The following is a 20,315-nucleotide window of genomic DNA, read 5'->3' as shown; positions in this document are numbered from 1 at the left end:
GCCAGTCACAGTCCGGTTTATTTTTGATCATCCCTCGTATATATCATTAATATATGCAAATAACAATTGTTATTATACGGAGAACAATCCATGATTGTGTCACCTTTTATAAATTACCATGCTTGAGAAAATATTGCTTTACATAGTGATGTGAGCAACTTCAGATGTGATTATGTATTTGCATAGAAATTATAAATCCCTGTCTGGATAAATAATGAAGTTTGTTTTATCTTCAGATACTTGAAAAACATTCTTCACAGACATTAACAGTTTCAAAATTTATTGACCCCTATAACTACAAGTGTTGGCAATGAAAGACAATATGATGTGATTTTCTAATTTAGCCCGCAAATGCTTGAGTTGATTCAAAGCATCTGTTTTCAAATGATACCAAAATCATTTCTGCCGTCAACGGATTAAAATTGTATTCATATTTAAAAATACCTTATACGAGTAACGTCATGTAAACGATGGCTGGTAAACGCTCAGTGAAAATGCTGAAATACGGGCTTACATAAAAGCTTGAAGAATACTAGGAAAATGTTGAATCGATATTTGTTACATATATAGCGGCAATGAAGTATCTGATAGACATGTTTCGTTCTGGATTCATAAATTCAAAAATAAGCATGAGTCAGTTAAAGATACCTATAAGTCTAGTAGAAAATTGCTGGCAAAAACATTCATGAAGTCAAGTGTATCAAAGATGCCAGACGTTTACTTACTAAGATAGCCCATACCGCAGGGATATCAAAACTCATACACGACCATACATTAGTTTTGTTATCGTCATCTAATAGCCAAGTGCATTCCGCGACAATTTCTCTCTCTTAAGTCTTATATTTTAGCAAAAATTGATAGATATTTGTATACTTGATAAGCAAACGTAAAATATGACAATTTTCAGTAATGGGATTTTGAATATATTGATACTGCCATTTCCCAATACGATATTTTTTGTTAACATGTACTGTCTCGATTATGACACGTTTTTAAGAGATAGAAAGAGGATTGAAACACGAGGCTATATGATTTGTAGGAGGGGGTAGCCCCCGAGAATAAATCAGACTGCCAAGTGTTTTGATGATCTTTCTCTTTTGTATCATAGACAAAAATAAAAACATGTTCCCTGTTGTGACAATATGAAACCTTAGAAAAAATAACCAATGAACGAGCATCTGAATATGACATTTCTATCTTTATCCATTTCTCTGCCGTCAACTCTTTAAATAACGTTTAAGATGTTGACTAGATGGACTTAAATGGGCATTCTTTAGAAAAAATCTAAACGTTAAAGAAAATCTATCAAACATTTCAAAGGTAAGATCAATTGTATAACAGGCTATATAACTAAAAGGAATCTTCCAAAAGTAGTAATGTAAAAATACTATTCATTTATGCACGTTCTCTTTATTAACGACACTTTATTATAGATGAAATACAAGAGAATAATGACATATTATACATTTAGAAGAAAACGTTTGTTATATTTTCACTAGTCTTAAAAGAGAGGTTAAAATAAAATAAAAATTGTCGGTTTATTCTTAATTTCATTCATTTCTGGTTTGCGGTTTTTCCTTGCTAACAGTATATAAAATGTATCTCCTTTTCTCAACAATCACAGAAATCAGTATTGCTAACACAGCATTGAAAATGTATTATTATCATTGTTTTTATCTTAACTCCATAGTATTACAGGTATCTGTGTTTCCTTTTTTTAAGGTGCACTACAGTACCTCGCATGCAATGGCGCATAACAGGGACATAACAAGATGTCTTGCTCTGTGAAATAGATTTGTATATATTAGTACACTGTATGCATATCAAAAGAAAATGAATAAAAATATACTATTAATTGAATGTACACATTAGATTTGTTTTTGCCTATAATTTTTTATCAGCATTACTCTTGATGTTGCTTATATATATCATTAATATTTGCAAATTACAAATCTTTTTATACGGAGGACAATTCATGATTGTGTCACTTTTTATAAATCACCATGCTTAAGAAAATATTGCTTGACAAAGTGAGTGAGCAACTTCAGAAGTGATAAGGTACTGTCTAGATTATGACACATTTTTAAGCAATAGATAGAGGATCGAAACACGAGGCTATCTGAATTGTAAGAGGGGCTAGCCCCCGAGTATAAATCAGACTGCCGAGTGTTTTGATGATCTTTCTCTTTTGTATAATAGACAAAAATAAAAACATGTTCTCTGTTGTCACAATATGAAACCCCAGAAAAAAGTAACCAATAATCGAGCATCTGAATATGACATTTCTATCTTTATCCCTATCTTTGCCGTCATAATAATTAAACCCCAGAAAAAATAAGCCAATCAATGGGTATGCTCTGGTGTTCGAGAAAACCTATACTGCACTCAAGTTAACGTACTAAGCACTTACATTTATTCGATTTAAATCTGACACATTTTCATCAAAAAGGTCCCAAAAAAACTATGATACAAATGGCAAAATTTCTACAGGAAATATGATATCCCAAATCACATAAACCAAGGCTAATAAAAATTGAAACTTAAACCCTTGGCTTCATTAAAGATCGAATGTAGTTAAATAAAACAAAGAAGTTCACACGCAATTGCAGTTGATGGGTTATGTATTTAGGGGCCTGTAAAATATGCATATTGTGTTAGCAAATCTCTATCCAAACAAATTTGTTTTGCTCGAATATCATTTCTGTTTGATTATATAGGAGACCGTTTAAAGTAAAAACAAAAAAACATGTATTGACAGTGTACATCTTGCTTTTTCATGTGTGATATTAAAACAGATTAATCAATTTATTCAAATCTGGTTAATTTCAATTTGAACAGTTGAACGTTTTTGGTTAATGTTAAACATTTCTTTTTCAAAATAAATTTAATAGTCTGTTGACTGAAAGTAAGAATGTAAATACGTTAGGTTGAAGCAGGAGACAAGTTATCATAAGAAAAGAAATAGCTTTAGGTCACATTAAAGTTCTTTCAATAAACTTTGAAAAGTGTATGCTTATTGACTAGTAACTTTGTTCGAAATCTAGAACAACTATTCGCATTGTGATAAAAAAGACCTAAAATAAAAATATTTAAATCGCTTTATCTCAAAATGGGCTTACAATTGCAAAAATTTAATTTTAGTACATGTCTTATTATCAATATCTCTTTTCAATTTAATCCGTTTTAACAACCATGTAGGAAAATCGTTTTTTTATAAATTTTTGACCTTTGTGGGTTAATATTTGTTGGTTCCAGTATTTATTTACCATAAAGTTTTACGCATACTGACACATAACGCGAAACTGATACAGACAAAAACCCAAAGAGATGTTTCGGAATATTTTATAACTGCTAAATATCCTTATACAATGTTATACTATCACATATTGTATTCGCCAACTATTATAATGATAGTCAAACTTGACTTTCGATGAAAATATGAGAAACAAGATCATCAAAGAAGGACGCCAATTAATGAACGCATTTCCCATTACAACCAAATAATACAGGACCACTGGCAAAGAGACAGGCAGGACAACAATTCATCAATTTCTTTGTATTTCTTCCTTAAAGAATAACAACAAAAACCAAAGGCTTATAAACAAATGTTAATCTAAAAGTTGAATTCCTGTTTTACACAGTATGTAAAAACAATTCTACTGATCCTGTTATTGCATAATGATAAAATGGTAATGCTAAAAGAAATGAAACAAAAGAAATGGTAATTTAAAACAAATTCTTTCAAAATGTGTCGCTAAGTTTTTAATTAATTATTAAATTTTGTAATATTTAATAAAGATGAATAAGGGAATTGGCTTTAGTTCTTAAATTTGATTATTTTGAAAAATTTGAATTATTTATTAATTTAATAAAATAAAGCAATATAGATTTTAATTAATGAAATTTTCAGACAATGTTGACTGGCTTTTCAATGAACATCGTAGCTTATGTATACAGTATGTACTACATGTACAATGCGTTTGCACACAATTGAAGCGTTCACTCGATTGGCTTACTCAATTATTTCGGGAAATTTAACAAAAGCCATTGTAATAAACAAATGTACGGCAAATTTGTTTGCTTTATTTTCTTTCTATTTAAACAGAGAAAAGCGACGTCTCGAAAAAACGGGAAATGATGCAGTCGGTAGTAGTTAATAGTGCACTTATGCAAGCTAAGTGATAGGATATGAAAAATAAAGTTTTGAGAGAAAATAGTGAAAAAGTAGCAGTAAAAGAATAAAAAGTCTTAGAATAAACAACAGTTGAATAGTGTCCACATTGACACAAGTCAAATTAGAAAATATAGCAACTACACCTGTCATAAAAATTATAATGTTGTAGATATGCCGTACAACATAGAGTTTAACAGTGCAATTAAACTACTTAAATTCATGTTCTTTATTTCATATTATTCATCTGCGAAAATAACAAAGTGCTTTTAACAATTCAAGCTTTTGTATCCTTAAAATATATATAAGAAGAGCACAAAACAAAATGTTCTAACTAATTCAAATTTTTCCCATTATACTATCTAATATTAGTTGTTGGTGAAATGTCATTCAATTTGGAAAATTGCGAAAAAAGGCTCGCCTATTTATGTAATTTTGTGCCCTTATACAGTATAAATAAGAGGAGGTGTATACCCCCCCCCCCCAAGTCTCGCTTGCAGCGAACACATTACAAACACATTATCGGAAGTCTAGCTGACTGATTTATGTCCAATTACATATAATTCGTGTTAAAAAATCACCTTTTTTTATTGTTTCGTTGTTCTTTTTCATTGAGTATGTTCTATGAATATATATTATGCTTGAATTAAATTATCATATAATTTCTAGTTTTGCGACACATTTTAAAAAATTTAGGCATGATATTTATGTTGAAAGTTTAAAAGATTCAACATTCGTAAAGAATCAATGTTTCCGATGAAAGATGTTACTTTTTTTGCGAAAACAATCCATTATTTTTAGATGTGGCATACACGTTACTGTTATTTTGTTAAATCACATATAAATTAATAATACTTATCTATTATAATACTTCATTTGGATGTTTTGAAGCTCAAAAAGTGTGAATACAGACGCTCAATAAGAAACTTTATACGTACAACTCTTGACGATTGAATTTGACTAATAATTTAAAACAAAATTAAATAGTTACAAACACAATTTATAAGATACTTGTAAGTATACTTAGGAAATAGATATCAATTCTGAGTGCATTGTTGTAGAATAATGCACGGTTTGAGTTCAAATGCGTAGTAATATAATCACGAAGGCCGATAGGCCTGAGTGATTAATTACAAAGCATTTGAACGAAAAACGTGCATTATTGTACAATAATGCACGAAGAATTAATATCTATTTCCATACTAACACGTCAAGAAAAAATATAATTATTATTATAAAGTTGGACTTTATGTTTGGCGGTTAAATTTGTTTTCGCCTTAGAGTTTCCAATAGAAACGTTCTTTAAAGGCCGCTCCAGTGGGTTGAAAAAAACGGTCGTTAAATCTACCGTGTGTAGAAACATTTTGAGAATAACGAATTTTGAAAACGTTGATAAAACTTTGTTTGTTTATTTTATTTCATTCTATAATTTTCCAAGCGAAATACAAAATTATTAAAAGTGAAATAAATGTAAAAAACTTAAACTCGTCTGCGACGTTAAAATAGCGTACTTGATTTTGATTGTTTTGCACGTGCTGTTTGGCGCTACATTGTGACGTCAGGTAAACAACACTTTAAACGTCTGTACAGCGTTAACGACTGAATTAAAGATATTGGTGTTCGGATTTTTTTTCTTAGTTAGACCATTTTCTATCATTCTAGATAGTTTTCCCAAACATAATTCGACAAAAAATTGTTTTTATTTATCAGATTTTTCAAACAAAATGGCGCCCTCAATGTGAAAATACACAGGGAGATAATAAAGAACGGCGAGTGCATTGTTGCAGAATAATGCACGCTTCGGGCCTTTTGTCTATATAGAAAAAATTTCCGATAGTGTTAGAATTTTGGAGTTAGGGGTGGACGGTAGTTTGCACTTGACAGTACCGTCCATGAACAAACCGAGCCTGCAACTTTTTCAATTTTGCCGTTTTGGACTTTCTTTAGGGATTATTTTCTCTATTTTATGTGCTTTAAAATCTAAACAATGGGCAAGCAAAAGAAAATATATTTTTAATTTATATTTAATTTACAATTTATTTTATTAGATGAAACAAATCAAGGGTGCAAAAAGTAAAAGTCATATAATACATTTGTGAAAAAAATCAAATGAACGACTAAAGCATACAAACAAAATAAAAACAAGCTCTATATCATTGATTTAAAGAATCAATCCACTGAAGCAGGTATTGAAGGTTGTATTTAAGCGATCGTGGTCTATACAGACAACTGATATCTTGCCTCCTATATTTCAGTTTAAAGTTAACAACTCATACCCTATCAAAAATTAAAATAAAATAAAATAAAATAAAATAAATAAATAGATAAATTCTAAAAAAGCATAAGATTTATTTGAATTAATAAATAAATATAAAAAAAATCATTACCATGCTACACAGCTTAATCAACAGACAAGCGTTTATGAAAAATTAATAAAAGTAGGGTGTAAATAGTTATTGATTTTGAAATTCATTTTACCGCATAATTATAACTGATAGAAAAAATTATGACTGCAAAAGTAAATACTAGTGTCGTAAGAGATAACTTTAAAGATGTACAGACTCAATCAAACCGAGTCTGCAATTCTTATGTAATTTTGTTGTGATTTATGCTTCCGCGGGATCACTTTGTTTCTATATTTTTAAAAGTAATTTAATATTACTGAAGACATAGTTATGGTGCAGTGCCGGAAAAAAACACATAGACAGGTCGGTTTAATCACAACTACGATAATATTGTATTCAAGAAAATTAAAGAAATATATCCTTTTAAATTTCAAGTGGTATTTTCATTTTACTGATATTTAGGGACAACCTGAATATAAAAAGACTGTGTTGGAAAGAATAAAGACACCATAATTGATAAAGAAATAATGTTTTACGAAATTTGATATTTTGAAAGATATCAGAAAAATGCGACATATGGCGCCAATTTATAATCTTGTCTAATAGTACGTATATCACACGTTGTGACTTTGTGTCGCTACAAAACAACATTTACATTTTTCAGAATATTTGTATCAAATGCAAGTTGAGTTTCTTACATTTCAATATATCCGACATTGACTACTTACCTTGTCGACCAACGTTCTTCATACCTCTGACAATTTCAGCAAAATGGCAATTCTAGAACCTATCCTATGTTGAAACAAATAAATGTCTGTTCTGTAAATTTGATAAATCGAGTCCTTGGAGTTTTAAAGCAACAGCTATCATTGCACACCAGACTATGGCTTGTAGAACTTATTGCTTTTTAAGTTTATTATTGCGAACTGATACCCTATATTACACAACAAAAAGAGGATATGTGCGTGAATTTCCCCGCCTCTTTATGGTATTGTCAATTGATTTTCACAAATAGAAGAATTATCAACAATTATTTTGTACTCGTATATTTTACTAAAACTGTCATTTACATTTTCATAACATGTAACAATAGTCTCCGTTTCACAAAATGAAATATATAATAGAATATATAATTATAGATACTTTTGGTTCGTGCCGGATAAGGAGTAAGATAATTTTAACTTAGTAATCAGATACATGTATACCAAAGCTTGTTTTATAATACATGTACAGGATTTAAATATTTATTTCTTTTTAATTACTGTTTACTAGCACAGGCATACTTGTTTCTAAAACAAATCCATTAAGTAATTCTAAAATTAAAAATAAAAACTAAATTTTAATGAGCCAAAAACAAAGTTTAAGAAATATTATACTAATTGATAATCTCAACCAAAGACTTAATCTGTACTAACTGAGATACGTATAACGCTTAACATCATTTCGCATAAAATAGCCGCGTCACTGGTTACAGTTATCTCTTGAATTACTTCTTAAAATGTTTAACAGGATTTGGATACCTGGTGAAATTCCCAACAGTTGGATTCAATTCCTAAGCATGAAAAGGATTGGACTGATCTTGAAAAATTGCCAATTAAATTTACATACAAACGGGCGTATAGGAAAAACATTTAAAAAAAGGTACATCATCGCCTTGATAAGTATATAGCATATTATGGAATGATTTCGTTTAGTCAGGTTTTCCGTTAACAAAAGTAGTACATATGTGTGATACAATTACGGCTTGGTCCTCCTTTTTCTGAGAGCCATTAACAAGAACAATTTGTGCTTCGGAGTAGTATACGAACAATTGAACGTTATAAATACAAGGAAATAGAAAAAGCAGATTGTTCGGCTCAGGAATCCTTACATTCTCAACTAGTTTGTTTACCTTACCAAAACGTGATTTTTAAACTTCAAATATTTAACTTATTTCATTTAACAAACTTTATGTTATCAACCCTTGTCTTGATTAATCATGTACTCGTCGATGTTAATCTTAGATGTAGAATTAGACAATCAAGTGTAACACAGTGTTACCTGTCAACAAGAGAGATGCTCCATTTTGTATAGTTTGCAGTAAATATATACTGCTATATACTTCCTTCTTGAATGTCACGATGTTGCACATGTTCATGATATATTTTATCGAGTCACTCAGGGATTTTTTTGCTTTAGTTCAATCTTAAACCCTAACGGAAGTAAACTTGTTTTCTAAAATTCAACTAATGCACTTGTACCAACTCCTTTAAGGCTTACTTATTATAGTGTTCGGTGCGGTATGACAAGTAACGTGTCAATGTCGCCGTAAAACCCAAACAAACAAGCATCATAATCCAACATTATATTAATTCGAATACTCGTATATTACCATCTTCCATTCAGGCTTCCTTCGTAAAAAAGAACTTCGTACTAAATAAAATGATGTATGATATCACTGTTCCGTACTTTTCTAAATTGTAAAAACAACACTAATATATCACTTATATGAACGACCAAATAGAAGCTAGGTTTGATTTAGCTTCTTCGTCGTCTGTGCGGTAAAAGTAAACCAATATATTTGATATATTAATATTATTTTCTATCTAGCCGTTTTAAAGGTTTTTTTTCTTTTATAGGAATAATGGCACACCATTCGAAGTGTTCTGTTTCGTTAAATAACGATAGCGACAATTCATCTCGTAAGATTTCAACATTTGATTTACAAAGCTGAAGGATTAAAAACTATATTATGGGCAGCAATATTTTTTTTTTTTCGTTCTTCCTATTTATCTCAAGTTAAAAATGAAAAAAAAAGAGAAAAAAAATTAAATGGCACATCATAATTTATTATACATTTATTCTTAGCATATCTTTACATTGAGCATTATCTTAATATTAAAAATAAGAAAAAATACATTTTTAGTACATATAACATTTTTGAGTTTTTAGAAAAGAAATGAAAAGAAAAATATTTTTAAAAAATAAAGTCAGCAAAACGACTTGATAACAAATTTATTATAGACTTTCAAATGAAATATTGAGAAATATTGATGAAATAAAATGTGTATTTTCATTTTCCGTATTTTCACTGTAAAAATTTATTTTTCACTGCAGTGAAACATATTTTCCGTATTTTCACTGGTGTCTTGCCGAACTACTTTCTTTTAAATTCTGCCAGTACTTAAAATTTAAGGGAAAGTCTTTCAATTTTAATGTCCAGAAAGAGAAAAATGTATATAATAAACAGAAAATTCAAGTTTTTTCTATAAATACATGATTTATTTTCATCTTGTGGCATGAAAATTACCATATTTCACTCGTGGCTACCGCCACTCATGAAATATTTATTTTCATACCACTCGATGAAAATAAATCATGTATTTATAGAAAAAACTTGAATATCCTCTATATATTACAAGCTGTTGTATAATTATTTCATACGAAAAACATAAGTAGTATAGAGAGCAATATGACATAGATTTTACCGTAAATGTGATAAACGTTGTTATTTCTGCAATAAAATATCAAAATAAAAAAAAAATAAAATAAAATAAAAACATGTTTTTATCCTGTATATTGTTATAGACAAGGTATGCAACATCCAAGTACGAAAATTATGGGTATGTCTGTTCTCGGTGACAAAATTTTCCACCCGGTGGTAATATTGTCGGATTTTTGCATGTAATCATTGCAGTATATATTTTTCTATCATAACTGACTAGATCCATATTTACACGTAAATTACCGCAGTAAAGCCCGAAAGTAAGAATTCACCCAGGTCCGAAAGATGAGACCGTCATTTCATGTACATTGTAGCCTGGCCCCGTGTTCACAAAGATTTAAGGATCAGGATCAAGATCAGGATCAAATTTAAAAACTCGAATATTCTCCATTATTTATTCTCTTAGATTGAATTTTCAGTATTAACCTGATAAAACTGGACTTGAAATAGCACGTTTATGAAATTTTAGAATGAATTTATTGTTTTTTTACAAGAAATAAGTATTTTACAGTTGATCCAAATTTTGATCTTGATCCTAAAATTTATCCTCATTTTGATCCGTTTATTTTTGTCCGTTTATTTTTGCATTTGTTCTCTTATTTGTTGATTTGATCCCATAATTGGATGGTTTCTTTGCAAATAAGCAATTATATATATTTTGAATACGTTCCATTTGATTCTAGCATAATACGGTCAGTTTTAGTTTTATAAAACAATGAAAATAAAATCAGGATCAACTGATCCTGATCCTGATATTTTCTTTGTGAACACTGGAGTTTACGCTTAGAAAAGCATCAACATAAAGATCAAACGGGTCGAACACGCATGCAAACAACTGGATTTTACATACAATTTGATGGTTTTATGCTCCACGAGTCGAACTTTGTCCTATGTGCCTGTATTTAAAGAAATATTCTACATGTAGACGATATTTTGAGAAGGTAATTCCTATCGAAATTACTCTCCGGCTTCCGTTTCACATTCATTGACATAGAGCGGAAAAGGGGAACCACGCACGTGTTGCTGAGAACACTTCTGATTTAGGAATTACCGTCTACATGTAGAATGTTTATTTAAAAATACAGGCACATAGGAGTAAGTGCTACTTGTGGAGGATAAAACCATTTAAATTATTAAAATCCAGTTGTTTGCATGTGTGGTCGACTCATTTGATATTTTTGTGTTAGGCGCGGTTTAGGCCATTTATGTGTCAATGTGCCGTTAAACCCCAAATAAACAAATATTTTTCGATTTGGTCTTATTTAGGGCATTAATCATGAATATAATTGAATCAACTGTTTGCTACATACCTCTCATCATTGTGAATTATTGTTTAATTTTGGACTTCAAAATCTAACCAGAATTTGTAACGGAGTTAACAACGTCCCCCGCATATAGGAAATTTTACATAAAGCACGATATTGTGGATCTGGGTGTCGTTTTATCAACGGTCGTACGCCCGGTCGTAGCTAAGATTTGGTCGTACGACCGAATTTACGGCTACGTCGCGTTTTATCAACATGGTCGTAGCTAAGACGTCGTAGATTAACGTCGTAACTTTAAGGCTGCTTCAGACCAGTCGTAAGTAGGCTTAAGATCTTAAAAAATGGCGGCAATTTTTGCATAATCCGATAGGAACTTTCAAACACAAATATTTGAACAATTGAAGTTTTCAACTAACGTAGGTTTTCCGCGTACATGTTTATGTACAGTGCTGATTCTATTTAACATCCAAGGGACACAACTATCACTTCCAGATTAATCTCCGGATAATTTCCACGAAGAAGCTATGGCTAGTTATATAACTTTAATTTAAGTACAACCGACGTTTATATATGTGTTTAATATATACTCCTGTCACATCTGTAGCTAGATTAGCAAATTATTCTTACAATTTTCTATACCGTTTCCTACTTTTCTTTTCGAAATATTTTAGTACAGAATTTTCGGACAGTGCAGATTTCGGACAGAATATAGATCTAACAATTGTCAATAACAATTGTGTTAATTGTCAAGCTATTAAACCAATTTGATTGTTATAATTAGTTAAGTATGTTCTTTTGTAGACCTTTCAATGAAGTTGCTACAGTATCTATGTGAAAGACAAGTGTAAATAATGTGAAATCAACATGGCAACATTATGTTAACCTACAGTACAGTGCTGTTATGGAATGCAAATGAAACTGCAGCACTATTGTTTGGTAAAGCATGTACATGTTTGCGAAATGAGCATCTTTAGATCCAATTTGGTGTATCACATGAAAAGAGGATTGTAAACAAAGGACAAGTAACTTGTGCAGACAGGTGAGTTTGAAATATAGACAGTTTTAGAGTTCACTTCACCCCTCTTTAGAACTATGAAATCTGATTAAAGCACTACACCTCCCTTTTTGTTTTATTATGTGCTTTACACAAATTAAGGTGGAACATGTGAAATGCAATCAATTATGGTGATTAAAATATTCATTGTTTTAACACATTTCTTGTTATATAATAAGTATGGACCAAATCAAAATAGAGATTTACTTTTCCCCTAATATATTACATGTGTATTAATGATAATCAATTGAGTTCATTATATGTTTTTCTAAAATATAATTATCACATTAAAACTTCAAAATAAGTTTGACTATTTAAAATAACTTACTTTGTATTAGTCATTTGAAGTGGGTGACCTACTACATTTGTATCTTAGATATGAGATATATCTTACACCCCTCATTTGTTGGGAAATACATGTATGTCCCAGATTGACAGTACATTGATAGTTATGTTGAAAATCACACATAATATTTTTTATCAACAATTATATAGTATAGTTTTTCTTTATTTTTGTGTCACATTGATACTTTAAATTGTCTTTCATGTAATGTTTCAGAAAATGGTAATAATATTGAAGTTCCATGTTGCAAGTTAACTTGTCAGGGTTAAAAATATTGAAAATTGCCTAGAGTTAAACATTTTACAAAAAAAATACTAAAAGAAGAAAATTAACAGACAAAAGGTTTATTTGTTATTGAAAATTTTATTCTAGAAATAATCAGGGATGATGGTTGAAGTGTCTTACTGATTTTGGGGTGTGAAGTGTCTTCAGAGGTTAAGTGTCTTGTTTACACATTTAAACAAATACTATTGTATTATATATTGTGTAGTAATGTTAGATTTGTGGGAATCATTATAAGATTTACTCATAGGTTTGTTTAAGTTTATGTAGATATTATCCTAGTAGGCTTCTTTTCAGGTATTACTTGATTTTTGTTTACACATGTACATGTTATATAGAGTCTATAAAATTGTAGCTGAATTTTTATCTGATTTTCCTTACAGATATAAGGCAGCATGAATAGTTAGTACTTGGTGCATCTGCTGATCAATGTGTTTGTCAAAGAGGACATTAACAATGATGAGGCTGTATATCACCAGGGTCAGTAGTGACAAACTTATTTTAGAAACAGTACTATAAAAGTAAAATGACCTTACACTGTCAGGGAACTGAATATAAAAAAATTTCAACAGTGAGAACTTCTTTAACAGCTCAATGACTGTGACTGGCAAATTCACATATTTCAAAGACATACATAATTATTGAATAAAAACTATTCACATTTAGTTTATAAGGATTTCATTTGAATTATACATTTTCATATTTATCTGTTTATGACATTTCATATGAGATAGTTTGTAAAAAAATATTGTATCAAATTACAATGTTAATTATTTGATTTTAAGTCAGATTATTCTCTGTGATGTTTCAGATTACTGCTGAATGATGGAAGGTTTACAGCTAAACAATCTTATGATTGGAATCAATATCCAGGGACAGCTCCCCTTACAGGGTCCAAGTGTTGTGACCTTGTTATATGTTGGGATGAATATTAAAAACACAAAGAAAATAACACAAAAGGGACACTGATTGAAATAAACAATTGTAATACAGAATTCCCTGAAAGTGACATTTTATCTTTAATGTGCTAAGTTTATAATCATCTTTGTCTTAACTGCTCTTGTCTGAATAGTACCCTGTGTCTGTTAAAACATATTATTTTTCAAGATTGTTTTCTAGTAGATATATAAATAAATTCTCAATAGGTATCATAAAAAAAATAATATGAATTAGAAAAAGTTGTAACATTTCATTTCAATGTCATAATTTACTGTCCTATATTTATTTATTGTCATACTGGAATGATAATAAATGACTTTGTAACATTCCAACACTTTCTGTTCTGTAGCCAGCCATACTAGGACCCTGCCTATTACCGGACAAAATATGTTTTTTCGCCGTATTTTTCTTTTAAATAATAAAAAAGAATGGAATTTTACCCAAATAATTTTGGGTTTTTATAACACGTAAACATTACTTAATCGGACATAAAATTAAAAATTTGACCGTAGAAATGTGTCTTTAAAGTAGGGCATTATAAGAGAAAAAATCGTGTAGACAGCTCAATTTACCGCGGACATTGTGTTTCAAAATATTTTGAAGTCGTGAATTTAAATTTGTCTGTAAATAATCAGCATGGAAACTACGACAAGGTTAAGATATTTGAAGAACCCAGGCAGTCATGTTTGTTACGAAGAGGCCAATGTTTGGGGTGTAACTGAAGTTAACACTATTAACTCAATTACATGTAACGTATTAAGTCTTCATGATCCTTAAATGTATGAAACACTTTGATATTCAAATGGAATTCTGTTCTTTGTTATAAAGTTCCCTTTTGGTCATCATGTAGCATGTTACAAAAGCCATAAAATCTATTTTTATTTACATTTCATGTAGAGTATCCTTCCATGGGCGTAACCCGTTTCCTTATATGTTTTTTAATTTGCATTTCTTTGAAAAGACAACGACATAATGTTGGAATAAATTTAAAATTACTTTTTATCATAAAAATCTGTTACGATTGTCTCCTGAGATAACGTTGAGAAGAATTAAAAGTGAAATTTATCTAAAATAACCATTAAGGGCCTCAATATTCGGGCATGCGCAGAACAGATTATTCCCCGCATGACTAGGCCATGAAATTACTAGTAAACACAAAAGGGCATGGTAGTAAATAAAAAACTGAATCAACAATATTTACCTGAGAGTGGTTTTGTTGTTATTTACTTTGAAATAGAAATAGTGTGTACGATTCAGACCGGATGATTTTTTAATCGAAGCAAAAAATAAAGAACTACTCGGCAGAAATAGATTTTGTCCGGTAAACCGATTGTCCAGTAAATATGAAGGAGCCCAGTATTGTTTTCAACTTTCCCTTAATCTTAGCTGAAACTGCTAAGAAAGACTCTTCTAATGTTTGCAGATATTGTTTAGCATTTTACCTCAGAGTACTGTACATTTTTTTTAATTCAAGCTGTGCCACCTGTAAAATATTCAATGTCATGAATGCACAGACAGATTGAACTTTGGTGGGTCTGGATCCACGATCCTTGAGAATTGTCACAAATATGTACACTAAATGTTTTAAAATCAGTATTGATATTCAAATGATGTATTATATACAGCAAAAAAACAACAATCTTAACTGAAACAGAAAAAAAACCACTGCAATATAAGATTTTAGTAGTAGGGCAATCAATTGTAGAACCTCATGTAGTGAAGCAGAAGATGCGCCAGAGGTACATACATAGCTGTATATTTCGTACAATGACAGAAGCTTGTCCATAAATATAAGGACATCTAGGAATCTAGCGATTTACTTAGGAGCGGATCTGTGGCCTGGTGGTTAATACATATATAAAATCCAGGGGTCTTGAGTTCGATCCCAGCTCCTCCCTAACATTACCAACAGTCTTTCGGATTGGACTTTAAACCAAGGTCCCGTGTATCGGTGCTTTACACCGGGCACATACAAGATTCAGGTATGCTTCTGAAATAGGTCATCTTCTGTACTTCCTGCACTATCTTCACAAATCTAATTACGAATGTATTCAAGCATCAACAGCGCTTTGTTCCAAGTAAAACAAATCTAGCTATGTTTGGAAACCTTTTGTTTTCAGGTCTTTTTACGGTTGACAGGAAAAAATGATGAAATAAAACGTTCTTTGACTTTTATTTAGAAAAATTCTTTCCATCTCGGGTAAGGGATTTAAGGATATTTTACATAAATCATTTTGGGGGTTTAACCTTTTTAAGGGTATCGAAAGGCGCTAAAAATTTTTTTTTTTAATAATTGGGCTAACGCAGGGGCATATAAAAAATTTTTACATTGTTTTGTTTCGAAATATTGAGCCGCGTACACAAAACAAAATATTGGGTTTGCGACCCGCGGATCCGAACCCGCTTGGGTCGCGCAATCTTTTAGGGGTTAGCTATTTTCTATCATTTCTTTACGGGTTAAGGGTCTGTAAGCGAACAGCAATCGTGATCAATTTCCGGATGCGCTGTGGTCTGGATCCATGCTGGTCGCAAACACAATACGTTGGTTTTGTCGTAACGCAGCTCATATAATGTCCTCTTTTTTGATGCATCTCTATATTTTGATCCGCAAATAAGTATCTATTTGTTTTTATCAACTTGAAGGATTTACCGTTTTTTTATTAAATAAAGATCAATATACAATGTATCCCATGTAAAAAAAATTTTAAATCTTCTATTAGAAAAAAATTATAATGGCATTCTAACTCAAAAAGACTTATTGTTTTTTTGTACATTGTTGAGTTAATTTGGAGACAAAACGTATTCTTTTTGCTCATTCCCCATGCTTCTACTTATGCCATGACAGGTGCGCGGGAAATCACGTGACCCGGAAACGTACTTTCGACTGTATGGTAACTGTTTATACGGTCGTACGACCGAAAATGGTCTTAGCTGCGACTGAGGGCGTACGACCGTGTTCATAAAACGGTCATGTGGAAATCGTAAGCTCGGTCGTAAGTTTCGGTCGTAAGATAAGATCGCAGTTACGACCGTCTTTGTTGATAAAACGGCACCCTGGACTTTCAGGGCAAAATTTTGATCAATGCAAGATCTGCACATACAAGTAACAATAAGTTAATTAAAGAAATATAGTGAAATAACTTCTGTGTATGTGTTTACAGAAATATATATGTATAAATGTACTTGTATTCACTATTTCAAAGCCACAAAATGTTACAAATAAAAATCAATATAGTATATGAAAATCCTTTTATCGCTAAGAAAGTTATGAACCGGACACTACATATACCAAATAGACATTGTTGACCTTCACTCACCAAGTGTGACCTTGACCTTGGAGGTAGGGATCTGGGGTGCGCATGACACGTCGTCTTTATTATGACAAACATTTATGTCAAGAAATTTTAAATTCCTTTGATAAATGACATAGTAATTGACCGGACACGAAAATGTGACGGACAAACGGACCAACAGTCGGACTATAGCCCCCGTTTTTCTTCAAAAGGCAGGGGACAATAATGATGAAGGGTAATTTTAGATAATTGTTCAAGAATAAAATTTATGTCGTACCAATATGTTTGTGTTTGTGCATCAAAAGGGTTTTATTACATCATTACGGTCATTTTAAAAACTTGCTTCTGTAAAAATCATTGCTTCATACAGCTTACATTTGTAACTTATCAATTTATGCAAGAACATAAATATCAATTATCATCGTTGATATATTATCATTAATAAATGCAACATAACTTGATCAAATTATAAAATATTCGACCAAACAATAATAGACACTAATCAAATGTTACTTTATTTACGTTCAAATAACAGAGAAACGTTTCATCAATATTGGCTATATCTTAAACTATAGGCCTTTTAAACGGTTTGATATGGTGGTTGATTTGTGCCATTTTTTTTTCGACCCGCGACCCCGCCAAGCGAAAAGTCGAAAATTAACAAGTTAAAATAGCGGGGACGCGGGACGAAAACATGATAATTAGCGAGGGCGCGGGGCAAAGTGCGGAGCGAGATTTAAGAAATAAAACGGCGGAGTCGCGGGACAAAAACACGCTTATAAGCGAGGGCCCGGGGCGAAGTTTAATACATTTGACGTAGAGTAGTATGCCATATGGCGACGTTCAAATTTTACTCGTGGTTAAATGGCTTAAAACGGTATTATAGGCAGACAGCATAAAACATGAAAAACGGCAAACACGGTATCTTTGAATTGATGTATTGATACCATTGTTATATCAAACATACATTTGCGTAACATTTAAGATATTAAAAAATAATCATAAAAGTCTAAAGTAAAGAACTCAGTTTGTTTATTTTTAAATATATCTATCTCACGTATCTCCTCTCAAAGGAACTTTCAGACCAAACATTCATAAGAGCGCGAGTCAAATTTTCATATTAAACTAACTGCAGTCTACTTGTATGATAAAACAAACTTTAGTTACTCGTATTCTTTGTATATGAACTATGTCACATGATTTGTTTATAAAGGCGTGAATGAGACTGCATAATATCTAGAATTGCTTTTGACAGTATTTTTCATTCTAATAGATTAATTTTTTCAAAATATACACATAAATATAAAAAAGCATTATAGTGTACTATTTGGAACAATAATAAAATAAATAAAGCAACAACAGAAATGGAAAGAATGCACATGCAATTATTGCAGCCACAACAAAGGATTGGATAAGTATCACATAAGTTCATATAAAAATAATATGAAAGCAAGGGAAAACAAATATAAAAACTGAAAAATTGTATGTACTCTCTCTATAACGCAGATACATATCGTAAATGTAAATAATGGATTGTTAGAAGAATTAAATAGAAATACAGAAAAGAAACAAGCAAACAAAAAAGCACTATATTGAAACATTATATAGAACATACGTTGGGTTTGATCTACCTGCATGTTTCAATGAAAGTAGTATGTTTTCTAAACAAAGTTTAAGTACATAAAATGAAATTATTAAGGTAATAAGCGTGCTGAAAGTATCGTATACTCCATGGTTTGATTGACATTAAAAAGATGTACCACTGATTCATATCACAGAAAAATACCATATATATTCAAAATGCTTGCAAATATGATCAAAAGGTTTTAATATTCAAGTATATATTCGTACAGTTAAACAGTTAAAATAAACGATCATGTGAATGGTTGAAGACGACAAAAGTAACAATTTAATATCACGAATTATGTAAACCTGCTAATATCACTTAATTACAGCCAGTAACATAACGGAACGTTTCAGGACAGGAGGAAGAATTGATTTTACTTAAGTGTTAATTTATCACGTTTCTTAATAAGAAATGGTATTCTATAATAATTTCACAACAGACTTTCTACCCTCGTATTACAAATAATTATGATTACAAGTGTCATCTTGGTCAGGGAGGAATAGTTCTCTGGCAAATATTATCAATAAATTTAAAAGATGCGTCGTAAAGTTATTTTTGTAAATTCAAATGACGTCAAAATGTGGGTTTTCTCAAATTTGTTTCATATAACAAAACAATTTAAATTTCCCATGGTAGTCATTTATTGTCTAAAATAATTTAATGACACGAATTTCAGTTTACAGGAAAAATTACATGTCCAGAGTGTAAAAAAACATTTTTAACATACTGCGGGTTGAAAAAAAAACAAAGAAAAAAAAAAAACAAAAACAAAAAAAACAACAAAACAAACGCAAGATAAAAAGAAGCTAATACAAAAAAGCAAACTAGAACAAAAAAAACACAATTACAATAATTTTAAAGACAAACAAATGATAGTGTATGGACTGGAAAGTTTTTGTGTTTAGATAATTGGCAAATTCAACATGAATATGAAAATAAATAAATGCAAATGATCATATTATCCACTGAAAGTATTTTATACGTATATTTTTGTGTTTCAATTGCTGTTAACTAAATTATTAATAAGTTTGCTAATGTCATTTGCAGCAAAGCATAGTCATTTGTTTACTTTAGATTTTGACTAGATGGACTGAAATGAGCATTCTCTTGAAAAAAAGTTCAAGAATAATTATCAAACATTTCAAAGGTTAAATCAATTTTATAACAGGCTATATAACTGGGAAGGAATCTTCAAAAAGTAGTAAATTAATTTTAATGTTATTTTACGTACGTTATCTTCATTAACGACACTATAGTATTGATGAAATACACGAGAATAATGCCATATGATTACATTAAAAACAACTCTTTTGTTATTTTTACACTTTGTATTACAATGTGTGTCTTAAAGTCTTATATGAGAGGTAAAATGAAACTAAAATAGTCTATTAATTCTTAATTTCATTCATTTCTTGTGTCGAATTTAATACTCTTTTTTTCTTGAAAACAGTATACAACATGTATCTCATTGTCTCTTAAATCAGGAAAATCAGTCTTGCTAACAAAGCATTG

General features: G+C 30.6%; 1 long non-coding RNA gene across 1 annotated transcript; it reads left to right on the top strand.

Moving 5' to 3' along the window:
• The first annotated feature begins 11,976 nt into the window (after positions 1-11,976).
• Positions 11,977-14,556, top strand: LOC132735698 (uncharacterized). The gene is made up of 3 exons (XR_009626488.1): positions 11,977-12,304; positions 13,328-13,424; positions 13,756-14,556. It is a non-coding gene; the product is annotated as an uncharacterized LOC132735698 (long non-coding RNA).
• Positions 14,557-20,315: the final 5,759 nt, after the last annotated feature.

Source organism: Ruditapes philippinarum, unplaced genomic scaffold, assembly GCF_026571515.1.
Source record: "Ruditapes philippinarum isolate M1 unplaced genomic scaffold, ASM2657151v2 ctg7952_1_1_1_1, whole genome shotgun sequence".
Taxonomy (NCBI): Eukaryota; Metazoa; Mollusca; class Bivalvia; order Venerida; family Veneridae; genus Ruditapes; species Ruditapes philippinarum.
This window is presented reverse-complemented; position numbering and strand designations above follow the sequence as displayed.